This window comes from Colobus angolensis, unplaced genomic scaffold, assembly GCF_000951035.1.
Source record: "Colobus angolensis palliatus isolate OR3802 unplaced genomic scaffold, Cang.pa_1.0 Scaffold309, whole genome shotgun sequence".
Classification (NCBI taxonomy): Eukaryota; Metazoa; Chordata; class Mammalia; order Primates; family Cercopithecidae; genus Colobus; species Colobus angolensis.
Window position 1 is genome coordinate 137866 of NW_012116366.1, and position 8604 is coordinate 146469.

General features: G+C 36.6%; 1 long non-coding RNA gene across 1 annotated transcript in view; it reads left to right on the top strand.

Annotated features, from left to right (window-relative positions):
- Window positions 1–8302, top strand: part of LOC105517838 — a 59417-nt gene extending 51115 nt beyond the window's left edge. Inside the window, exon 3 of the long non-coding RNA XR_001002721.1 lies at window positions 7367–8302. This is a non-coding gene — a long non-coding RNA (uncharacterized LOC105517838). The remainder of the gene's footprint in view (window positions 1–7366) is intronic.
- Window positions 8303–8604: the final 302 nt, after the last annotated feature.

Consider the following 8604-nt stretch of genomic DNA (forward strand, 5'->3'; position numbering starts at 1 on the left):
TCACTTAATTTTTGAAAAATATTTTGCCAAGTAGAGAACAGTCAGACTGACAGTTTTGGATTTTTTTTCCTCATAGTACTTTAAAGATATTACTATATTTTCTTCTTGCTTGCATACATTTTGCCAAGAATGTTTTGTCACTTTTATGTTTGCTCCTTTGTACATAATAGGTCATTTTTTCTTCCCTCTCTAGCAGCTTTTAATATTTTTCTCTGCATTACTGGTTTTATCAATTTGATTTTGATATGCCATAGTACTGTTTTTTGTGTGTTTATTCTGACTGGGGTTTAATTTCTTGGATGTGTTGGTTTATAGTCTTCACCATATTTTAAAATTCTCTATTCTTATTCCAGATACTACACTTTCCTTCCACTCCCATCCTTAGCCTTCTGCCTTTCTCCTTCTGTATCTAATTACACTTCTTAGAATACGATTATCCCTGTGGCTCTTTTTATTTTCTTGTCTTCTTTTTTGTTTGTTTTTAGATCTCTGTTCTCATTTCCTTCCTTTGACTTCATTTTTACCGATCTCTTCTTCTGCAATGTCTAATCTGCTGTTAATTCTCTACAGTGCACTTTTTATTTTAGTATGTGTTTTTTTTCTTTACAGATTTTTATTTGGTAATGCTTTATATTTCTTATTTCTCTCTGTATCATTGTCACATATTTTTAAATTGGGCACATATAAGCATAAGGCACATATTTATAATTGTTTTCATATTTATAAATGTCCTTCATTGCCAATTCTGTCATCTCTCTTATTTATGAATGTCACTCTTGATTATATTTTCTCGTGATTACGAGGCAGATTTTCCTGCTTTAGTGATTAGATACCTAACATTGTGAATATGATGTTGAATGTTGGATTTTGATGTATTTCTTTAAATTGTGATGTAACTTGTTCTGGTGCACAATTAAGTTCTTGGAAACAGTTAAATGCTTGCTTTTAAGTTTTTTGGAGTGTGTCTTGAGCAACTTTTAATTGAGGGCTAATTTGGACCTTCTACTAAGGTGTTACCCTTCTGAGATTTCTCCGTGTCTTTAAAGTCTTCAGCTCTGGCTGATGGGAATAATTGCTATTCCCAGTTGTGTGTAGGCTCTGTGAATTGTTGCACTTTCTTACTGTCAGTGGTTCCCTGCTCATGTTATTTCCTCTCACATAGGTGCAGATTAGATTCAGGAGGTCCCTAGGTAGATTCTAGAGCTTGCTCTTTCTTTCTCTCTCTCTTAGCTCCCCTTTCACTGGTAGTCTGTTTTATAAATTCTAGCTACTCAGATCTCTTTAACCTTTAATCTCCATCTTCCTAAATCTGCGTGGTGGCTTGGTTTTGCTTGGATTTTCCTTCTTTATGCCACAGCACAGGGACTACTTCTAGGCCAATGGTTTTCAAACTGAAATGATTTTGTTCCATAGACATTTGCAATATCTGATAACAATTTAGGTTGTTACAACTAGGATAGTGCTACTACATTAGCACCAAAGCCAAGGATGCTGCTAAACCTTCCACAATGTACAGGTGAGCTCCCTACAACAAAGAATTATCCAGCCCAAAATGTCAACGGTGTACAAGGTTGAAAATCTTTTCCCTAGGCAGCTTCTCGGGAATATTATCATTCTCTCAGGTATCATAATCCTGCATGGCTTAATGTCTCAAAGCTGTATTCTGTAATATTTTGTTCAGTTTTCTAGTTATCTGAGTTAGAAATATAAATCCAGTCTGTCTTAGTGCATCATGGCCCAAAGTGGAAATCTTTCTTGTCTCTTGATAATAATATTTGTATTCTATTCATCCTCCTAACTTGCTTGTGTACTTAAATTTTATAGATTCCTTGAATGTGTAGACTCTCAGTTTAAATTTCCTGCTAATATTGCTTGTACTCACAATATGTTAAGGGGTGGGCTATGATTAACTGATAATTGAGGATGCTTACTTTGTAGAAAGGAAGGATATTACAACACAGAGAATAACTTATGCCTCATTTTTATCTCCAAAGCTGCTCTCAAAACTCACAAACTATATATAACATATCTTTGTGAAGTTTTCTGAAGTATGCCTGCCTGATAACTCCAGGTTTTGATGGGGAGAGGAGGCAGAGAAATTCTAGGCAGACAGGTGTGGGTCCCTAGTGAAGCCCCACGCTAAAGCTGAAAAGCCTGAGATTGTGGCCCAAAGTGAGAATTTACATCCTTGTTTTCCCACTTGAATGCTGCCTTTTCAAAAATCACCTGTGGCCTGCCCCACCAGCCCCCATCCTGTGCCCATAAAGACTCCAGACTCAGCAAGCAAAGAAGAGAAGGGGCTGGACATCAGAGACTGTGGCTCGACATCGGAGACAACCAGCTTGACCTTAGAGGAACAGCTTGATGGCTAACTTTGGAGAAGAATCCAGCTGAAGATGGCTGAACTTCAGGGGCAGATTACCTTCCATCCTATCCCTTTTTCAGCTCCTCTTCCCACTAAAAGCTACTTTCTTTGGCAGTAAAATCCCCCGCATTTACCATCTTTTAATTTATTTGCCCAACCTTATTTCTCCTGGATGCCAGACAAGAGTTTGGGTGCCATGAGTGCAAACACAAAAGGCTGTCACACTGGTCTTTCACCCTCACTGGCAGAGGGCAGCTGCCTGATGTGAAAGCGCACAAGGCCCACTGAGCTGTTAACACTTAAGCCATCTTCAGATGGAAGACCTAAAAGAGCACTGTAACACTCTCCCTCTGGGGCTTCACGGATCGCAGGCACCTTTCCAGATGCTGCCGTGAGGCCTGCACAGTGTTTGCTCCTGCCAGCACCCAAAAGCACTCACCCTGACTCCTGCACCTGCTCACCTATGCACTCCATCCCACAAGAGGTGGACTGCTGGAGGTCTGAGTGAGTGGAGCTCAATCCCGCCAGTGCCGAAGCAGCCAGCTGGTTCCAGGGTTCATGCATTCCAGTTCCCGCCTTATATGCTTGCATGCTCCCTCTTACTAGGAATTGAAAACTGCAGGATGGGTAAATGAGGCACCCCTGTCACGAGTCCCACAGAGGGGATGGGAAAATATCCTGCTTCAGTTCCATTTCTTCAGAGCTTTTAGCCTGATTTCATTAGGCAGTGGCATGTTTCCACCACATCTAGAGAGTTACGGGCCAAGCTCCAGAAAAAGGAAATCACAGAGAGAAAAGCCCAGAGAGAAGGCCTTCCTTCGTGGGCTTAGTCCATGGCACATCTTTCATGTTCCTGATTTGAGTCCCTGATTCTGCAGTTCTTCCCAGGATGGGCCGACATCGGGGATGATTAGTCCTGTGAGTGAAAACTCAAATCTTACTATAGCACAACTTTACCTATGAGACATTAGTACATGTCCCAAAATGTGGTTTATTGTATGATTTTTATTAAACTGAGACCAGTTCTTGATCATGGATTACCCACAGTAAAATTAAGAGCATGTCAAATGTATTTTAGTTTTTCTGATCTTTTGGAGACAGCTATTCAAGCAAAAGCAAAATATGCTTATATCTAACCAAAAGCATGGTTAATTGCCCAGACTGAAACCAAAGGAACTCACTTTGAATCTTACGTTGACACTTAGCTTTGTGACCTTAAAGAAGCTAATGTAATGTCTCAGTGTTCTTATCTGAGGTCTTGGATATGTCATCTTGGGATAATACCTTATTCCTCAAATGGTAATAATTCTATTGCCGATATTTGAAAATATTTTGTACTTACTTTAACTTAACCAAAACAGTTGAGCAATGGGTTTAAAATACACAAACGCACGCGCGCGCACACACACACACACACACACACACACCACTAATAATAAAATTATAGCTTAATTCAACAAGTTTCAGCTTCAACATTTCATTTTTTAAATCTACTGCAAAAGAAAGTGGGTGTATGAAATATGACTGCTACTGGTATCTGTAGTAAAGGACAGACACCAAGAATAGGCAAAAGATATAACCTGTAGTAAAGAAAGTGAAAAAAATAAAATAAAAGCAAGGAAGAGAATGTGGGTAGGAATTGTTTCTTCTGAGAACTAGGTGACTCTATTATATATGTTAACCCCTTCAATTCTTGAAATTGGACTACAGGGTAGTTATGTTTATCATCCTGTTACATAGGAATATGAAATTGAGAGTTCAGAAATGCATTTTAGAACACTTGTTCTGTAAGCTGGCTACTAGAATTTGAACACAGGCCTGCTAAAATCTAATATGCTTTGCTAAAGAAAAGCACCTTATTTCAACTCATTTCCCTCAGGAAAAAGACAAGTGAGATGATGCCCAATGATCTTTTGTTTTTCTGCTTCTTCACTTTAATGTCATAAAAAAGCCACCATAGTGGGGCAGAAAATTAAACCATTACTACTCAAACACAATACCCACACATCCTAAGGCTTCCTTATATTATTCCCAAATGCACTAAATCTCCCAGCTCTCAAACTTCCCACTAACCACTAATTTATCTAACAAAGGCTATTAAAACTGATTTGCTATAACAAGCTGTAGCACATTTTTAAAATGTCTAATATGAACGGACTATGATTGTTGCTAAATTGTTAAACTCATTTTTGAATATCATTTTATATTTTACCAATGTTTAAAGTCCAAAAACATATAAGGCTCTGTTTTAAAGATCTGATTTCCAAGAACATCTACTTATTCTCCTTTGAGGGAAGTGGCATTTATTATAGAGTTCAGGACTCCCCCATCGGCTCTTTGCAAGACCTCATGCAATCTCAGTTCATTTACTCTCTTAAGCTAGTTTCCAAGGTAAAAGGAAAAACTGTTTACTACATATCTGGCTATAAATTGCTGTGAGAACCGAGGTAGTACTGAGGGTTTTGAAATTATGGAATGAAAGTTAATATTCATGTTGCAAATGTGGTCAGTCCTGCAGTGACTGTAAAAGAATATACAGTTGATGACGTGGTTGGAATTTACCCAGTGTGAGTGTATGATTCAAGCCCATAATAATTGCTTATTTTTGGCCATTATATAAACCAGAATAAAGGTTGAAGCAAGTTTAAATCTGCCAACCAGAAATCATTTATCAAAACTAAATGCATACTTCTGTGCTAGTTTCAAATTGCATTAATACTCACGTTCACTATTTCTTTAAGCAAAGTCACACATCTTCATTCCTCTCTCTACCAGATGATATTACAAGATATTTTGTTAGGAAAGAAGCAAATACAAATGAATTCAAACATCATGTCAGCTAATTCTTCCTTGATATTAAGAAGTAAATCAAACTTAAACTCTCAATGCAAAAAAGCGTATTAGCATCTGGTAATCACAAGTTCATGTTATTTCCTCTTTTTAAGAATGAGGTAGAGTGGAAGTGGTGGTTATTTGCGTGTCTTACTGAGATATTTGTTTTAGTCTTAATTGATAGTCTTGAACAGTCTTAAAATCAGAGATACAGTCAATAATCATTGGGTGGTTACTTTTTTGAGAAAAAAAAAAAAACTGCTGTGTTGTCTATTTCCTACCTACTTCTGTTACAGCACTGTGGGGCTAGTGTTGCTATTCGCCCATTTTATAAATGATACAAGTGAGACTTAGAGTAACTTACTCAAGGTTATAGAGTTACAAGCTGTCAAAATAGAATCAAACTCAGGAAAACTGACTTTTAAGTGTCAGAAACGAAATCACTTTACCATACTGCCTAATGTTAATGACTATGAGAAAGGAAATCACTTAAATCCTGTTACACACTGAAGAAACATGCTTACTGCCAACAGTTCTCAAAATGTGGCCCAAATTAATTACAGAAGAGAAAGTGAAAGAGGAACTGGAAACATTGCCTTTTTTTCACTCATTTTCTCAAGATAACACAGTAGAATTTTCTAGAGGCTACGGTGGTGTGTGATATCACAACCAAGTAAAGGCTGAAAAAAAATTTAAGAATCAAGCTGTCTTCTATTCAACCAGACATCAAAAGAGACTTGTAAAACTGTAAAACATTGCCATTCGTCTCACTAAATTATTTTTGTTTTTGAAAATAAAACTGTTTCTAAAATATATGTTATTTTAAGACGTAATGTGTTTATTTTTAATAACTAAAGACAAAAAAATTCTAAGTTTAATTTTAATGAAATGATGACATACATAACTCATATAAAATAGCAGTACTTTGATAGTCTAACACTTTTTAAGAAAGCAAAGGAGTTCTGAGACCAAAATATTTGAGAACCACTACTATAAGGCATTTTAATTGCACACCATTTCCTCTGCCTAGGTCAGGTTAGCCTGATCTTCAGAAAGTCTAGGTGTTTTAAAACAACGTATCTGCTTGCATAGATTTATGGCCTAAGCTTATCACCAGTCTATAACATCCTTTTCAAATTTCATTTTGAAAAATCTTCTTGTAAAGTATCATACAAAGTTTTATTTTGTAGGCCCGAAATTTGAAAAGGTCACTAGTTCAAAATCAATGGAGTGGTTTTTCATTCCTTTTAATGTAGGATCAAGTTCATTTTGATTTGGTACTCAGTACATTGTAATAACCCACTGAGTGCATGAAACTAAATGAGATAAACTGTATTGAGCGAGTGGCACTCTTGAAGTTTTCATAACTTCGTGTTGCTAGGAAACAACTTTACTATCAGCTCGAAGTTTAAACTTGGAGCATTTGCTTCATTTAAAGTCTGGCTTGCAGGCAGTATAGATTGCACTGAGCATTGGGAGGGGGATAAAAAGCAAAAACAAAACCAATCACTTTCTAAAAACAACAACAATGTTAAAAGTCTTGAAAGCTGAGGGTCTTATGCTATAGTTGTAATAATATCCTTTGGAACTGTTGCTAGAGGGGTTGTCTTTCTGCTAACTCATAAACCTGAAGTCCAGAGTAGAAATCGGGATCATTCAGGTTCAAAAGTTCTAAGAAATGTAGAGTGAGAATTGAACGATGCCATCTCAGCCTTTGAGGAGGGAATGAGAGGGGAAAATATACTCTGTGTCGTTGACTTGCATTTTAACATATTCTTCTCAGGCAAAATTATTACTTTAAGGAAATGTTTTATGATGTATGCAGGCCATATATTCTACCCTTCCTTCTGCCCTTTTCCTTACTGTTTCATATTTCAGCATGTTATGATAAGTCTGGAACAGGATAGAGGAACAGCATATACTGTATTGGCCAATTATTTATCCTTTTTATGCAAACTGATGCAGTAGCCTAGCACCATTTATTCAAGGCATACCTGCTTAAATAAATTAATACTAACATTTCTACCATTTCATAAGGGAGGAAAATAAATTTATATCCCAATGAATGGAATGTCACATGACCTCTACCCAACAAAAGCCAGTTGTGTTACTATTTTCATGTTAACAAGTCCAAGTCCTAAAACTTGAACAATTTCCACTGTTTCACAGCATTTCCATCTATATTTTCACTCCTGAGAAGTTTGAAAATTTAAAAAAAAAAAAAAAGATCATCGAGAATAAGGGATGAACCACAAAAAGAAAGAAAGGCTGGAAGAGGATTTTACAGATTTTTAAGAAATATAACTTATTTGCCTGAGCATTCTTTCAGCATTCTCATTTTAAGGTTACTTCTAAAAAGAAGAAATGATTTTTAATATTTCCTTCATCTGGAGAAATAACTGTCACTGTTTGGTATTCACAGTCCTGCTGAGGGCTGCTATCTCAGTATGCTCTGGTCTCACCATAGGCAGCCATGACAAGAAAGGGCCCCTCCACAGAGATGGTTTGAATGATGTGGCTCCCTCCTGACCCATATAACCATAGCAAGAAGAATGTAACAGTGGCCCTCCATTAGTGAACTTATTACCGGGATTCCCGAGTCATGATCGCGAATCACCTTAAAATCTACTGCTGGCATTTTCTTCTCATTGGATTGCCACATGAATTAGCAGTTTAAGACTCTGCCTCCTTACTAACACCAACATCTTATTTGTATGGCTTTGGCGCTAGTTCCTGCCTCCTTGTCCTCTACCTCTATCCCAGTTATCATCCTGAATTCAGTATGCTTTTGGATCTCTGGTTAAATCTTAGAACTTTCCATTCAACATAACATACTTTATATTTCAGAGCCACCCCTTAAGTTTAGTACCTCTACTATGTCCTTGAATTGAGTATTTGCATCTGTTTCTTGATATATGTATTTTTCATTTAAAATATTTGCTCTTAAGTTATATAATTTACCTGGTGAAAGACCATACAACACTACTTGCATGTAGTCTCCCTATAATTGATGAACTTGCACGTTTCTTTTCTCCAATAAATTTTACGTCAATTTTACTACATTACTGAAATTCCCCCAGAGTAATGCCATAATACTTATCAACTAGTTTTTATACTGCTGTTGTTTTAAATGAAACAGAGTTGAATTAAGGTCTAATGCATTCCCGTAAAAATTGTCTAGGTTTCTTTTTTGAAATCTCATTTTATACAGGCAGCCAAGATATTCAAAGTTGGTTATATGAATAAAAATTTCATTCAAAAAAGTACTCAAATCTATCTCTGGTTTATAGGACAAGATTTTAAAATCTGGACTTAAATGTTGGAGGTTGGCTTTGTAGTTAGTAACTAGTGTTAATAGCATGGACATAGGTAAAATGTTATACTCACATGAACAAATTTCATCCTTT